Below are 17,457 nucleotides of genomic sequence, written 5' to 3'. Positions count from 1 at the left end.
TAGAACAAATAGTGTATGTCCTCCTTGTAAGGGACAGGAGTTAATGACATCTGTAGAGGCTTTCAACACAATAGATAATATCCAAGGAAGGACCAGGTGAGAATGCCTGGATGAAGCCATCATATGCATGTTCCAGACCACTGGTGCTAGACATCTAGATGCCAAGACCCTCTGGCTCCAAGGAATAATTGACCCATGAAGGATACCGGGGCCCATGGTTTTGTTTTAACTGATTTCTGGATGCCTGAGAGGACATGCATACCAGACCACAAACCTCAATAAAAAGCCCAGACCCTGAGCAAAGATGAAACTCTCTCTCCTTTCTTGTCTGAGTCTCCCAAACACTCTCAGTATACCTGCACTCTCTCTATACTTTCAATAAACTCTACTCTCACTTCCTGTTAGCTTGCATTTAATTTCTCTCCTGTGTGTAGCCAAGGACCCTCTTGGCTTGTCCTGTGGGATTTGTTTTGAGTCTGTGCACCTGGTCCACCTGCATCATCTCAATGTGGTGAAACATAGAAGTAAGTTTTATTTTACCCTTGTACATTCCAGTTCATCCTTATTCTCCTCCAAGTTATATGCAACGCTGACCTATCATGACTCAGGTCCAATGCTAGACAAAAAGGCAACATCTTTGTATAGACCCATTAGCTCTCGTATTGTGTTTGGTCTAATTCCTATAATGATTCCCTTTTGCTCTATCACCCATTTGGTTCTGCTTCTCTGATCAAACCCTGATTCAAATTGGGACTTCATAATTTTTATGTTTATGTACCTAATGTCTAACAGTATGCTTAGCATTTAAAAAATCTTTAATAAATCCTGGCTGACTGGTGATGATGATGGTACTTGATGACTCTCACTACATTCATCTTTCTCAAGGACTTGATTTACATTTCTGGCCTACTTACTCATTTTTAGTCTCTAGGACCCCAGCAATTGACCTTACCCTAGATGGGCCTGTCATACCCAGCCCTACCTCCAGAGGGAGGAATCAGAAAAAATCTACAATGCTGGGGGAGATGGGTACACAACATACATGTAATAGAGTAACTTGAAGTCCCTTTGGAATTTGAAGTATTATGTTTCTTCAAAATCAATAGATGTGATACGACTTAAGATAATAGGCAAAATAATAGAATTAAGTCACATTAAAAGCAAAATTGTGAAAACCTCTGAACAGCATTAAACGGAAAAGCTATTGTAATATCTATTTTACACATCTGATATTTGTTCACTCGGTTTCCGATGTTCAGGATCTTTCCAGTTTTTTTTTTTAAACCTATTAGAGGAATTTCAACATGTTGCTTCCTTTTCAGAAACTCTTGTTTTATAACTCTTGCCATACAATCATTCCCTATGTACACGTTTTAAGAGATCTTATTATTTAGCTTTGGTAATGGCAACAGATCAGAAGACAATAATCACAGTGGCCAAGAAAAAAAGTCCACACAGGGAAGGAGCAGAGTTGGTGAAGAGGGCTCTAGGACACAAGTGTCTGGAACCTGGCCCCAGAGTGGTCTCGGCAGGCAGGCAGGCAGGCAGGAAGGCAGATAATGGAAGTTGTTGCAGGGTGCCTGGGGGAGGGGGGAGGCACACACACGACACTCTAGGTTGGTTGGTTTGCATTTGAAAAGCACGCTCCTAGGTGTGTTGTTTACTCTCTGTAGGAACTGGCTAACTCTGGCAAAGGGCGGTGGTAATCAGTCCCTCCAGGGTCAGCAAGACCCCAGATGTCAAAGCATCAGAATACAGGGCGGAAAAAAAAAGACATGGTTAATACTGTATTGACAGTATCCCGGCTGATTAAACAGTTGTCCTTACCAAGGATAGGAGAACAACCCTATTTTCAACTCAGGAATATCACAGTTTAAGGATTAGTTTGTTCTATTATCTGTGATGAAAAAAGTATTTTATATTACCAACTAAATTCAGGTTGTTGAAAAACTGAGTACAGACTAGCACCTAGGTCTTTTCATTTCATTTAAAAGAAGATCATACTGAAGAGTCAATATTATTCTCATGTATTTTGGGTGGGGTAATTGTAGATGTGAAATGAGTGTCAGAAAAGGCCTTGTGGTCTTTGTACTTCGAAATGCTTGTGGATTTCACTGTAATTTAACATCATGTAAACAGAGGGAAAAAACCCTCAGGTTTGAAATTGCCAAGCTATTCATCAAAGAAACATTGTTGGGACCCAGTTTTTCAGTTGGAATAGGAGGTGGGTAGGCCACTCAGATGCTCTGTACTTCAGGAGTCGGGCTGCATTATCCCTCCCTCCCTCGTCACAGCTATCTAAAGATGTTTTTTTTATCACTCAAAGACGGCTCTCTAACTTAATTTATAAAATAGAAAATTAATAAAGTGTTTAAGGGAGGATATCTCATGCAAGTGTTTTAAGATTGGCTTGTTAAACCCGATGACCACTAAAAAGGAATAGTGGTTTCCTTATTATTTGAAAACAAAAGTACACTCCACTTCTTATCAAGAGTGCTCTGAAACAAAACTGAGAAATCACTGGTGTTTTCAAAGCCATCCATCTATTGAGTCATTCACTCATTTATTCAGCATATATTCATTGACGGCCTACTGTGAGGCAGGCACTGCTCTGTTTGCTGGGAATTTAATTCTGAGGATGACAAGCAGTGCCCTGTCAGGATGGAATTTATAATCTCCTGAGAGTAGGTGGAGATTAGCAAGTGAAGAAATGATTAAGCAAAAAATAACTTTCAGGCTAGAGAGAAAAGCTATGAAGGAAGTAAATGAGTTGATACATAGTAATTGAAGGAAGAGATGGTTTTAGACAGAGTAGGAAGGTAAAGTCTCTCAAAGGAGGTACCATTTGCACTGAGGCCTGACCTATAAGAGAGTGGTTCCTCATACCTGAGGCCAAATTAACTGAATGATTAGGTAGGAGCCTTAGTTAGAAAAGTGTATTATAAGTGCAATGAAATTCCACTGAAAGCTTTTAACCAGGCCTAACATAATCTGACCTTTTGGCAAATTAAGAAAAGAAAAAGTAGTATTTTGCTATTCTGTAACTCCAGGTATCACTATGCCTATTTTTCCAAATAATTTTAATTAACTACAATATTGTACCTACATTACACTGTGTTGGGTTAGGGATGATAAATGTATTACAATTTTTATTTGAATTTCTTTTTCTTGAATGTAAACTAAAATGGTGGTAGAAAAAATTTTACCCTGCAGTTTATATTACACCCACATCTTAGAGAAGTTATTCATCTTAAAATCCAGCTTATATTTCATTAACCAAATATCACTTATATCACTTAGGAAGTTCTCAAATACAAGTACTGGAAACTGTGGTTTAAACCCACTCAAAGATTACCACACAACAAAAGTTAAGGGAAGCTTCAGTAACGAGATAGTCAAGCCTCAGACTGTGGACTCTCTTGATTCTGGACTCCCTGTGTCAGCTTTGTCTTTAGACTGGCTTCTGTGATGGTCACACCTTGGCAGCCAGCAGTCATAGGGCAACAAGTTCCCTTGTTCATCGTGCCTAATAAGGGACAAAAGTCTACCCTCTAAATATGAAGGGAAAGTCCTATCCTATTATCTGATTGCGTCACCCACCTATAGATGAATAATAGTCATTTCGTCATGGAATAATTCTCTAATGTTTGGACTGCTGCAATACAGAAAAAAGGCAAAGGGATTTTAATGATTGGTTTAATCTCATTTAAGAGGTGCTTCCTGGAGCTAGGCATGTCATGGGTTTCCTTAGATGGGGAAGAGGAGGATTTCACTCACTTTTCATCCCCTAAAAAATCAGTGTCCCAAAAGGAAGTAGTAACCTTGTTGGGAAAAATCACATCCTTTTAATTCTGCAGATAGCTATTTTTCTGCAGGTGTTAGGATGAATCTGAGACTTTCATTTCTTTTTCTTCAGTAGTATCTATGAAATAACTGCAGTGAAAATATGGACTTTAAAGTCATATAATAACAGTTCAAAAATTTGTTTTCCTTACCATTTAAGAACTTTGCCATCTTAGTTGGGTAAATTATTTAGCCTCTCAGCCTCCACTAGGATACAAGTTTATAAAATACCTATTTATAATATAAACTCAATATGTTGTTATTATATGCATCATCATATATAATACCAGATTTCTTTTACAGCTTGACATACTGCGGTAACATTCCTCACGACGCCTGATTTTGACACAGTTTGAGGATGATTTCTTCTTTCTTTTCAAAGGTACATCACTAATAAGTGATTTTGAAGACATACTTATGTCAAAACGTACTGTTCTATTTATATATTTTCTGGTTGCCAATAGATACATTCGACTATGTACTTGATTCACTGATGATTCTGCAAAGGCTTGGAACACCTTTGGGTAAGTTCTGTTTGTGGCAACAGATGGTTCAATTTGCTTGCCACTGTTTTAAAGGGTTGTTGTCACCACTTTTAAGTGTCTCTGGGCTTTCTGGTGTTAATCCTATTTGTCCATTACAGTTGTTTTTAGACTTTTTCTTGTTCTCCCATTGCGCTTTCTTATTATTTTTTTTCTATGATGAGAGTTAATTCTGTTCTGTTAATTACACTTCAGGGCCTCAGGCTCTCATGACACACAAGGTTCCTGAAGTTAATAATAAATAGCTTTATGTTTCTTAACCATTGAAAATTTTAAGACAACACATTTAAGCAGAACATTGTTTAAAAGCTTTTATTAATACTAAGCTGCTAACAATTTTTATAATATCTTCCTGAATCTTTCCAGGATTGGGATTCACTAAAAGCAACCCCACTGTGCCAACACAGCAGTATACCCAGCTAATCATAAGCATCAAGAATATTTTGAAATCCTGTCTTGCAGAATTTATTCTTGTTTTGTTTGTTTTAATGAATCATTCTCAATGTCCTTGCCAATGCTTATTTTTAGTGCTTCATGATTTGAGAATTGATATTATGAGTATTAAAGCTGTTTTCCTTTGCACATTAAGGTAGTTAAGACAACATGTTCTAGAGATTTAAACCTTTTCACGTATTTAATCTGCTTCTAGAAGGTCACTTAGAGAATGACTGCTAGTCTCTATCCATGTAGACAATCTGTACTGAATGATATTTTCACAATGGAAATAGCAGAGACAGAATAGAGATGTAAGAGCCATCTCTCTATATTCCATAGCTATCTGTCACTGGGAATCGTAATTATTAGGAAAGGTGCACGAGCCCCTATCTATGAATAAAAGAGATGCTCTAATGATCTGTGGGCAGTTGATGTAGAGAAGATTGTTATCTGTTTCTTGCCTTCAGTGTAATTCAACCAGTATTATGGTGATTGTTGTTACTAAAATTTGCCTTGGTATCTCATTTACTCATTCACCCACTCAGCAACTATTTATTGAGTTTTTTCCCAAAGTATCAGCAGTGTGCTATGCACTAGAGACACAATGATGAGCAACACAAACATGGTCTTTACACAGAACTCATGGACTAACGAAGGGGGGCAAAATGTAAAGGAACATGTGTCTGCGAGTTTGATAGTGTAGAAATTGACTTGGTTCACTTATTTAAGGAAGTGATGACTGAGCCAAGGGAGGGATAGGGATTAGCTTAAGAGGGAAGAAAAGAGCCTTCCTGGAAGGAGAAATTGTTTGTATAAAGGACCTTGGATGCAAGAGGGCATGAGGACGGAAGACAAGCTGTGGGCTAAAGGACAGGGTGTGCACCTGAGCAGCGTGGTAGGGATGAGACTGTAGAGTGAGGTGAGAATCGGGCCACACACAGCCTTGAGTTTCACATTAAGACATTTTGTATCTTTTGTAAGAAAAAAGATAGACAACTGAAGAGTTCCATCAGAAGAGGTGACATAACCAGATTGACATTTTGAAGGAGTCACTCTGTGTTTCTCAAGGGTAGATATTTGTCTAAATCAAAATGCTATGTTTTTCATATGTTTTTATACATTTCATTTTCTTTTCCATTGTTTTACTTTTCCCCCCAGACATATAAATGTATGTTTCCTTCCTTGATTTTTTAAAAGCAGATTAAACTGATTCGCCATTTGGTCAAAGTCTTTCCTTTCAAAATCAGAAGGTCATGTATTTTAGTCTTGAGATGATGAAACTTGACTCAGTCACAAGGAACCACATGTACTTTTCTAGGGACAAAACTGGCTCTACATGATGTTGCTTTGACATTTGATTAACTGCCATTTTTTTCCCTTTTGGCTGTTACTGATATTTGAAACATTTTACAGATTTGCTATTTGTAATAACATCCTGTCCATCAGCTAGTTTCAATGCTGAGATTTGTGTGTGCAACTCCCACTGAAATCAATGGCAGCTCTGGGAACCAATCCAAGAGCAGACTTGGCTCAGAGTCCACAGTGACTTCATTTATTCTTTTAGTTTGATACATATAGACCATTCTTTGATTTTATTTGCTAAAAATATCAATATACCTAAAATCTAATGAAAAGAATATGTTATGTTTATATATCCACCATATATAGGATGTTAACTTCTTACCTTCTTTTCTTCCAATATAAATCTTTATCCACATGATTTTATTCATTCAAATATATATAATGAGATATTTCAGAAAAGAGACCTGGAAAACCCTATTTGAGATTTCTTCCATTTGCTGAGGTCCTATCACCTGTCAAAGGCTTTATCAACCATACTTTCTCTTTTTGAAACTGATTAGAATTCATCATTCTGAGTAAGGGACAGGCTGGGCTAGGTTGGGAGAGATAGGTAGGGGGCTAAGGGATCAGGCTCACAAAAATCACAAAAATGCAGAGGTGTAAGGAAACCAGAGATAAGGGAACAAACCAGACCACCCAGCCCTAGGTATCAGAGGTCCAGTCTTGTTATAACAGCTACTTGTAACCAACAAATATTACTCAGCCATCAGAAAGAACAATTACCCAACATTTGCAGCAACATGGACGGGACTGGAGGAGATTATGCTAAGTGAAATAAGTCAAGCAGAGAAAGACAATTATCATATGGTTTCTCTCATCTATGGAACATAAGAACTAGGAAGATCGGTAGGAGAAGGAAGGGAAGAATGAAGGGGGGTTAAACAGAAGGGGGAATGAACCATGAGAGACTGTGGACTCTGGGAAACAAACTGAGGGCTTCAGAGGAGAGGGGGGTGGGGGATTGGGATAGGCCAGTGTTGGGTATTAAGGAGGACACATATTGCATGGTGCACTGGGTGTTATATGCAAGTAATGAATCATGGAACATTGCATCAAGAACTGGGGATGTACTGTATGGTGACTAATAGAACAAAATAAATAGTATTTAAAAAAAAAAAAAAAAAAGAATTACCAGACCCTAAAAGGGAAGTAAGTCATTTAAGATGTTATCACTAGTCCTTACTCAGTGGTGCTATCAATAGAGATGTTAAAAGGATTTAAGTTCCCTGGTGAGCCTTCAATAAAAGACCAACCCTACAAGCCCTCAGTGACAATCTGTCAGGACCCCCTCTCACTCCTGAGAGCTTTTTCTGTATCCTCACTTAATAAAACTCTATCTCCATACTCACTCTCCTTTGTTGCTGAAATTCATTCTTGGACTCAGTGAGACAAGAACCTCACTCTCCCACTTCAATTCTTTCCTTTTTATACCTGCTGTATTTCATCTTTTTTTAGTAACTACATGGAGTAACACATATTTACTTGCATGATTTGTCCTCCAGGATGCTATTCTCCCCCTCTTGATTTATGAGAATTTTTTTCCTTCATATTTGTGTCCCTAACCTTCAATATACGTTATGCCTTCAGTGAGTGCTTTTGAATGCACGGAGGGAGATAGGAATATCACTAAGGGGAAAAGTGCATAGTGGGCCTAGTAGAAACTAGTGTGCCCAAAGAAAAAATTTCTGTGTGTAGATATTGTTTATCATTGACTAATGTATACAGTAAATATTCAAGTAAATAGGTAGATGTAGATAGATACAGAGGTGATAGATGATAAATTGATAGTAAGATAAAAGGAACACTTGGAAAATGTGAAAATTTCGTAGAGAAAAGAACATACAGCTAAGAAATTGATGTTTTCCACCTTTCCATCTTAGAATCCAAACGTAAGTTTTGAAAAATAAGGACTCTTCAATAATGAATGGTAAGTAGCATTAAAATACGATTCTTGAGTTTGATTTTCTGAGATGTGTTAGACTGACCACGCAAACATGTTTTCACAGATCGCCACTTTAAAAACAACAGCAAATACCGACTAACCAATCAAAATCAAATCCTGAACTCAGACACTTTAAAATAAACAATTAGATTTGGAAATAGAATGTCAAGTAAGAGTAAGTTTAAATCTCTCTTATCTTAAAATGACAAGTTTCCCTAAACTCTATACCATTGATCTTTTGGTCATTTTGCTGCTTCCTTTTGTGGACAGATGTTGCACGAGAATTATGCTTATTTTATTTGTTTCCACTTGCTCCAATGCAACTCCTTTTCCAAACCCAGGAGTGATACACAAAATGTCAGAACACTGATTTATTTATTTATTTATTTATTTATTATTTTTTTTTTTTGCCACAGCATATTTGCTTATTTTGTACACTTGATTTCGGAATTTGGATTCATTTAGGTGGAGTCCAGGGGCTAGCCTGTTGGGGTGGGTAGAAGTCTTCCTGGACTCAGAGGCATCTCTTTAAATTAAGCTTGAAACTTTTCCATGATAACCTGGCATCATAAAGGGCCACCCTCCTTTGGATAAGGGTTGACAAGAATTAACCACAACCACTATCCCCAACATTAGAAAAGGCTGCTTTAGGACTGGGCAAAATAACTAAAAAAAAAAAAAAGGAAGGGAAACATACTTATTGTTGTAAATGTTGGTGCAGGGTTAGGATTTCACAGGGATTTATAACCCATGTATGCAAGGACTGCCTGGCCAAGGAACCCTCAAGCTACGGAATTATTTTAAAGTGATCCCTGATATGCTCTGAAGCACAATAAAGCCAGGGTGAAAAGGCAATTACAAAAATCCTCATATACATATCTTCCTCAGCTGAGTGGGTTATGCCCCACTCCTTAAATCCATCAGAAATTGAAAATATCATAAAGTTGAAAATGCATTCAATACACCTAACCTACCAAGCATCATTGCACAGCTTAGCCTACCTTAAATGTGTTCAAAACAGTCACATTAGCCTGGAGTTGGGCAAGATCATCTAACACAAAGCCTATTTTATAATAAAGTATTGAATATTTCATGTAATTTGTTGACTCGAATACTGTACTAACAGTGAAAACCAGAATGGCTTTAAGTGTATCAGTTGTTGACCCTCATGATCACATAGCTGACTGCCGAGGACCAGGAGAAAGTGTCTTACTTCATATCGCTAGCCTGGGAAGAGAGCAGAATTCAAACTTTGAAATATAGTTTCTACTGAACGTGTATCGCTTTCACACCATCGTAAAGTTGAAAAGTTGTAATTCAAACCAATATAAGTTGGGGCCGTCTGTATTTGGGAATTAGGAAATATAGTTATTGGTATTTCTAGGGAGTTACTTCTTATCCTTGTGTTGTGGGATGGTAGGGTCTGGTTGGTTAGGGGAAAGGGCAGGGGGGAAACTCAGTGTGGGAAATGAAGAAGAGTTCAGCTAGTGGCAGCAACTGTGAGGATGGCATGCTGGGAGTGGACCATCCTTGTGTACAGCCTTCCTGACTGGATTTACAGGAGCACTGCCAGTGGGAAGCCACCTGTGGGTGAGATCGTGGTTGCTGAGGCAGAACCAAGTGGGCCACTAGCAGCAGGAGCTGGGCATCGTAGGCCAAGATAGGTTCTATAAGGTCCTATTGTGGAACAGAAGACTGATAATGATGCATGTGACAGGGGCTGAAGGTGCCTTTCCAGATTCTAAGAATACAACCACAGTATTCTTTCAGTACCTATTACAAGGGGATATTAGGATAAAGTTGTTATTTGTATTTGAATGGAAACCAGTATATTTTATTGAAATTCAAATTTATAGGTTATTGAAATTGCATTCCTAATATTTTACCTACTTCTTGATATTTCATGAGTTTAAAATAATCTCTCTACTGAGAAAAGCCATAAAATAGATGAAAAAGTTTTTTTTTTTTATGCTTGCTCCCAAAAGGAATGCAAGTTACATATTTTTTGGGGAAAAATTCAGGAAACCATGTAGGCTGTGCTACTGGGACTGGGATGATCTAGCCTAGCTTCTTAGACTTTTAGGACTGTGAAGGAAAATAAGTATATTTTGTACCATAATCTGATTCACACTCACACACAAAAACAAAAGTTTGAAGAGAGTATTTCCTCTTATTGCATGTTATATTCTCTAATATTTTGTTTTATTATATTTTATAACAAAATACTAGCTGTGACCCATGAAGCTGAGGTCATTACTTAGTAGTGGGTCATGTTGTCCAGTTATAAAATAGTGATCAAAGAGAACCATATAGAAATCACACTCGGTCTGTGTTGTCCTGGTTATCCATTTCCAAAAGAGCAAACACTTTGCGTTACCTTAAGCAAAACTGCAATAACTTGTGTTTCCTTTCCCTTATACAAATCACTGCAGTCATATGAAATATGATACTATTTGATCTCCTTTGGCTGATCTCTAAAATATAACTGTGTACAAGTTTACTTACATTTGTGACATTTTCTCAGAAAGAATCAATAAATAATCACTTAAAGCTTAGGGAAAAAAGAAAGAAAAATTTACTTCCAAACAATTTAAATATGGTGCATTATCTAGAGAGAGAAAAAAAAAAGTAGTGGAGGACATCACTGGGATAAGTGGCAAATTTCAAATTCTGAATGTGAATTACATAGCAGCATTGTATCCAAATTAGATTTCCTGATTATAATTAGGAAAGTGGTTATAGTATAGTGGTTATATAAGAACATCCCTGTTCTTGGAAAATACATATTGAAGTATTTCAAGATAAAGGTGTGTCATGTCTGCAGTTTCATCTCAAATAGCAAATGGTTCAGAAAAAAATAAAAGATATGAGGATGTGTGCATGTAGAGAAGGAGAATCATGTAATGATGAACAAACAGGGAAGAAGTTAACACCTGTTGAATCTAACAGATTCCAGATTTACACCGTTCTTCATCCCATTCACATAATTTTAATATACTTTTGAAATTATATCAAAGTAAAAACCTAAAAAAAGAAATATACTTCTAAATAACCTATGTTTATAGAAGAAATCATAATGGAAATTTAAAAATGTTTTGATCCAAATGATAAAAATGGTGTTTCAAATATAGGTGAAAAAAGAACATAGAGGAAGATCTTCAACTTCAAATGCATAGCCTTCGACAGCTGTCTCAAGATCTTAGCAAAAGAACATTCACCCTCTCCCAGAAGACACACAATTGAAGGAATACAATAATTAAGAATAGAAATTAATAAAATAGAACACAAATAAACAACAGAGAGGATCAACAATGCCAAAAGTTGTTTCTTTGAGAAGTCAAAGAAAATCAACAAACTTCTGGCAAGATTCATTCATCTAGTGAAAAAGAGAAGGCAATGAGAAGCAAGTCAGAAATAATGAGATGCTCAGACTTCCATATATAGTAAGAGTGAATGGCTTTCATGAAGACTTCTACAAAGCATTAAATTAAAAAAAAATTATATCTAAGTTTACCAAACTTTATTGGAGGGAGTTTGGAAAAAAAATAATCCCGAATTTCTTTTATGAGGCTTGCAAAAATTGCATTTCAAAATCTGACAATACTACTGTAATAAAAAATTACAGAACAAACACGTTTATAACTGGGTGTTATATCCAACTGATAAATTATTGAACACTACATCTGAAACTAATGATGTACTATATGTTGGCTAATTGAATTTAAATCAAAAAATAAACACATTTGTGAACATAGATATATACATCCTAAATTAAATACTAAAGGAATGAATGCAGCTGTATGTAAAAGTACTCTATATAATTAACAATTTGGGTTATCCAAGAAACCAAAGAAAACTTCCTCAATCTGATGAAGGGTATCTGCGAATTACCTGCTGCACTGATAACTTGAAATCTTTTCTTTTGAGGTCAGGAACTAGATCAATTGTCTACTTATCACTACTTCTATTTAACATTGCGCTGGAGGAGGTCTTAGCATGGACTGGAGGTAAGAAAAAAAAGTTGAAGAAAAACATACTGTCATCAGTTTGACATGATGATATGACAAATCCAAGAAAATAATAGAGCTAATATGAAGGCTTAGCAAGGTTTCTGTAAGCAAAATGAAATATCAAATAACTAATTGTACTTCTAAAAATAAAGAGATGGACACAGAGAGAGTGCATTCTACTGACCCTGTCTGATGGTACCCTTCAAGAGGAGTAGTGTTGTTTTGCATCCCCTTCCTCCTTGCCTGCAGAGGTTTTAACAGAAGCTGGAGCAGCCTCCTTAGGCCACAAGATGAAAACCTGGTGCTGAGAATGACAGAGCACCTATATGGGAAGGATATGGTCTCCTGATACCATGAAGCCACCATTTATCCTCAGTCTATTATGGGAAAGAAATCTCCATTCGTATATTTTTTAAGCCAGAACTATTTTGTACTTTGCCGCAGGAGCAAAACCAGTATTCTAATTAATATAGCTAGGAAAAGTTAAGAGAAGAGAAATTAAAATATATATTACTGGAGAATTTGGAAGATATCCATGACAATCTGGGCTGAAGGAATGGTCTCTGGCATCTCTATGAGGGATGTAAGACTGAAGTCTCTTTAAGTGTAAATATCCTTTAATTAGGGAAAAAATGTGAACTTTGAAACTAAAAATGTATTCTATGGCTAGTTACTCCAAGTATATCTATGTATATAATGAGACCATGCACACCGAAATATACTGAAGAATTCTAAATAGCTAAATCCTTAGATGCTGTGATTGATATCTGTTTTCAGGGAAATGGAAAGATAAGATTTGGCCTCACAGCTAAAGAAGCAGGCTGTTCCTTTAGTCCTCAAGGGACACGAGGGACATAGGTTGTAGCTGGGGGGCCTCATCAGGACTTCTGAAGCATTTGCTCTCAGCCTATAACAAGTTAGTGTGGAGTGTGCGATATGTGTGGTAACGCATGCACACGTGTGTCTGTGTGTGGGGGGTGTTCAGGTCATTTCCAATTTATGTGGTTAATTTTGTCTAACTAAGTAAGAGTAGAAAATGCAATTTATCAAGCCAGAAGAGGCAATGAATTATTCATGTTTTATTTTCTTTCTGCCTTTCCAGTCTTTCTAGTTGTTCTCTATCACCTGCTCGCGGTGTATTGGCAGCTGCATTTCAGGGCAGTATGTCCGTGTGTGTCGTAGCTCATCGTTACACTGAGCCAGTAGAGAACAGCGGGAAAAACTTTGCATTTAAACTTGATTTCAAGTTTTCAAATAGCTATATTCTATTTTTTGATTTGGGGCAAAAATTTAGATCTCAACTCCTCATTAATAAAATAATAAGATGGGGTATCTGCCATGCCTGTTTCAGACCAGAATACATTCTGAAGTTAAAAAAAAACATTGGTCTGAATCTTGACTTTGCCACTATCTAGTCATATCTTCTTAGGCCTATCAACAAAATTTCTGGGCCTTGTCATTCCCATCTGGCAAAATGATACTAAATACACACACGACAGAATTTTTATTAATATTAAATGAATTAATGGAGGTGAAAGTGTATAGAACAAGGCCTCACATTAGTGAACCCTTAAAAAAAAGTTGATTTAATTAATTTATCCTCACTTAGGGTTGTATGGAATACCAAATAAGATAATAACGAAAAGGCATTTTATAATTTCAAAGCAATGTACAACTATTACAGAATGGCATATTCTTAAATAAGTACCTTCCTTAGAAAGATTACCTCTCCGTATATCATTTAGAGAATGCATCTTCTTAGTCCACAGTTGTTAACGATATCAAGAATCGGCTGTGCCTTGGACAAGTAGTATCTTACATAAATTATGCCTTTTCAAAAGTATGATTGGCTATTTTAACATAACAAAGGTCAAAATGAATTTAACCTGAATTTTTATTCCAGTGCAAAATTCATAAAATTCATATTTTATGAAAAACATTCGTGCCATCATATAAAGCTTATTTGTGCTCAAACATGAATTAGAGAGATATTGAATGAATTTTAATATTCATGATCAAAGATTCTCAGAGGGCTTAAATACCTATTCAAGCCAAATGAGAAAATAAGTATAGTTACGAAATCATTTCTGACATTCTCTTAGTGAGTTTATGCTATACACCTATGGTAAAATATGCAATGTCATGATTTCTCAGAGGGAGATTTAAGAAGAAAACTATGAATCTCACGAAAGTCTTGTTCTTATTTAAAGTTATTTAAAAGTTTAATTATTTTAAATGAAATACATTCAAAATACATTAATTATATAAAGCATTTCTATAGTGATTGATCTAAAAAATAGAAAAAGTTTCATAATTTATGAGTTTTCTAATTTCCAATAAACTATTTCAACATTAGATTTTCTTAAATGAAAGCATTCCCCTATTTCTGAATTACATAAGATGGAAACAGTCTAAGAATACATTTTTTAATGTTCACTGTTTTATATAGTCTTGGTGTTTTTTCAACAATTAAAATTAATTTTTAAGTATTAAATTAAATACCACAGCGTTAGAAGATGTAGGATCATGTATCTATGAGAAGATTTAAAACATAAAGATTCTTTGTTAACACTTAAAATCTGATACAGTATGTCAACAAGAATGAAGAAGCCAATGACATTTTGTGGCATAGGAACAAAAGGAGTTTTGTGGTGGAAGCTAATTTAATCTGGGCCTAGAAAAATGGATCACATATAGATAAGTGTTATGAGGCAAGACAATCACTTATATTGGGAAAACAATATGAAAACATGGCCATGATATGTATATTTGGTGAAAAAGAAACACATTAATTTGATACAACCAAAGGATTCATATTCAGAAATAATGAGAGACAATGCTAATAGAAAAAAATATAGTCAGGTAATTCCCTGGCATTAAATAATAAGCATGGGTAAATTAATCTGATAGAATAAACAATATATTGCCACTGGAACATCGAGATAGTACTAGAATGAGAGTGCTGTTCTACCAATTAAATGAATGTTAATTATAATATGTAGAATATGTAGACATATATTCAAGAAGTTTGAAAATCTTTCTGTTGCCTTAAAGTCAGGGTACAAAAATATATTACATAAAATAATTGTGGTAAAGATGACAAAATAATAGTAGTCATCACTTATTAAGTGCTTATGGAATTGTATTAACTTGTTTATTCCTAACAAAAATCCTTTTGACAGATGAGGAAATGGCTCTATACCCCCCACTTTTTTATCTTTACACTCCAGAGGTAAGAGATTTACAATTATCATACTTTATAAACTAGAAAAGAAATTCAAATATCCATGTTTAATATTTGCTCTCCATAATTTGTGATTATTTGAAAACAATTTTCTTACTTATTACTAGGAGGTCATCTTTATCATAAAGAGACATTGTGTTTGTTTACTCAGAAATACCTGTTAGGTATGATATAACAGAATCAACCACCTGTCATCAACTAAAAATGTCAATAATTTTGAATAATGGCTTTATTTACTTTTTCCTTTTTTTTTTCCCCTTTGGTAAAAGAAAAACATATAACTCATCTTAAAATTAAAGCCTTTAAATTTTTTCCCAAAACTTCTCTGAATAGACTGAGAAGTTATAAACCCTAAGAGAAGATGGTGTAATTGATGGATATATAGTGAAAGATTATCAATCAGGCCTTAAATGCAATTGATAAAAGTTCCTTAAAACTTTTAAATTCTAGCAAGATACTTATTTTTTAAAAGCATATAAGAAGGGAAACTATGAGCTTAACTAAAGAGAAGATTATTATGAAAAAGCTGTACGCCTCAAAATGCCTCAAAATGATATTACGAGTTCTAAAATTGGTAAAGAAGTCAAGATGACTAATAATGGTTGTGAATAGCAATGCATCCCTGGGATGATGTGCATTATTGTTAATGGCAACACTGTTCAGGAGAATTGATTCTGAGTGTGAAGAAGCTTTGACTCAGACTTGAATACTGAGTATAAAAGAAAGAGTGACCTATAACTTTGTGTATAAAGCTGTGCTATTGAAATGGTAAAGAACATTTTGTATGTGTATGCATACACAGCATAGTGTTTGGGAAGTTGTTATTTCTCAAAAACCTATCATACCTTTAATGGTTCATAAAATTAAGTAAATACAGTATTTATATAGTATGTCTACTTTACTTCCTCTCTACTCAAATTGTGAGAAAAAGGAAACACTGGGGTAGAGAATTTTTGTTGAATTTCATATCCCTGTAATTTCGGATTACTGATATAAATTAAGTAGTCAAGTGTTTTTCAAGTGCCACTCATTCCTTAGGAGCTATTTAAAACTCTGGCCATATCCATTTTCTGTTTTGTGAGCTTTGTGCATAATGAAGGCAGTCTGTAAATAATAAATGAGAAATAATTACAGAATCATAAATTTGGCAGTAAGTGACTGAGTCTTACTGGATCATGCTGAAATAATAGTGTTTTTACACAAAAAGGGGAGAAAAGAAGGGAAAGAAAATTCTAGAAAATGCATCAGAGGAGAAATCTTTCCTTGTTTTAGCTTTTTTTCTCCCTTAAGAAAAATCCTTGGGGCACCTGACTGGCTCAGTAGTAGAGCATGCAACTCTTGATCTTGGGGTTGTAAATTTGAGCCCTGCGTTGGGTGTAGAGATTGCTCAGAAATAAAATCTTACAAAAAAAGAGAGAAAAATCCTCACTAGCATATTTTAAATCCTCCTTCACAACTCTAAAATAAATGGATAATTCAGTATTGAGTACGCAGAGCATCTGCTCTGTATTAATTGATAGTATCCACTGAGATGGTGCAAAATGAAAAAGGAAAGCCACTGGATGAGAACTTAGGTCCAAAAGGAGACTTACAGATGTGTTTTATCTAATCATTTTGTAAAAATAGATTACTAGCATAAAAGGGGGAAGAGTTTTCCACGTTTCTTATATTTTGATAACTGGAATTGAAATTCCAAAGTATATAAAGAGAACAGTGGTGTGAAAGCACAATCTGTACTATTTATAACTGTTTTTGTGTGGAGCACCAGGCTTTACCTCAGAAAAGGGGCCAGGACTTGCAGTGTAGATGTATTTATGTTACGTGAGGTGCCTAAAGTAGTCAAATCCATGGAGCCAGAAGGTAGGGCAGTGGTTGCCAGAGACAGGAGCAGGGCGAATGGAGAGTTATTGTTGAATAGGTACAGAGTTTCAGCTTGAGGGGATGAAGAGAGTGCTGGAAGAAGTATGGTGGTGATGGTGGCACAACAGTGTGAATGTACTTAATGGTACTAAAGTGTGCCTTTACCAATGGTTAAAATGGTAACTTTTATTTTATATGCTTTATGATAATAAAAAAGTT

The 17,457-nt window shown here is 35.6% G+C and overlaps 1 long non-coding RNA gene across 5 annotated transcripts in view; it reads left to right on the top strand.

Annotated features, from left to right (window-relative positions):
* Positions 1-17,457, top strand: part of LOC123801018 (uncharacterized) — a 148,394-nt gene that overhangs the window by 54,019 nt on the left and 76,918 nt on the right. For all 5 annotated transcript variants that reach the window (XR_015725935.1, XR_015725936.1, XR_006782084.2 and 2 more), the window contains 2 exons: positions 4,147-4,225; positions 4,308-4,367. This is a non-coding gene — a long non-coding RNA (uncharacterized LOC123801018). The remainder of the gene's footprint in view (positions 1-4,146; positions 4,226-4,307; positions 4,368-17,457) is intronic.

Source organism: Ursus americanus, chromosome 10, assembly GCF_024610735.1.
Source record: "Ursus americanus isolate L20-20 chromosome 10, mUrsAme1.1.p, whole genome shotgun sequence".
NCBI classification, from domain to species: Eukaryota; Metazoa; Chordata; class Mammalia; order Carnivora; family Ursidae; genus Ursus; species Ursus americanus.
Note: the sequence above shows the minus strand (reverse complement) of the source record. Positions and strands in the feature narration are given on the sequence as shown.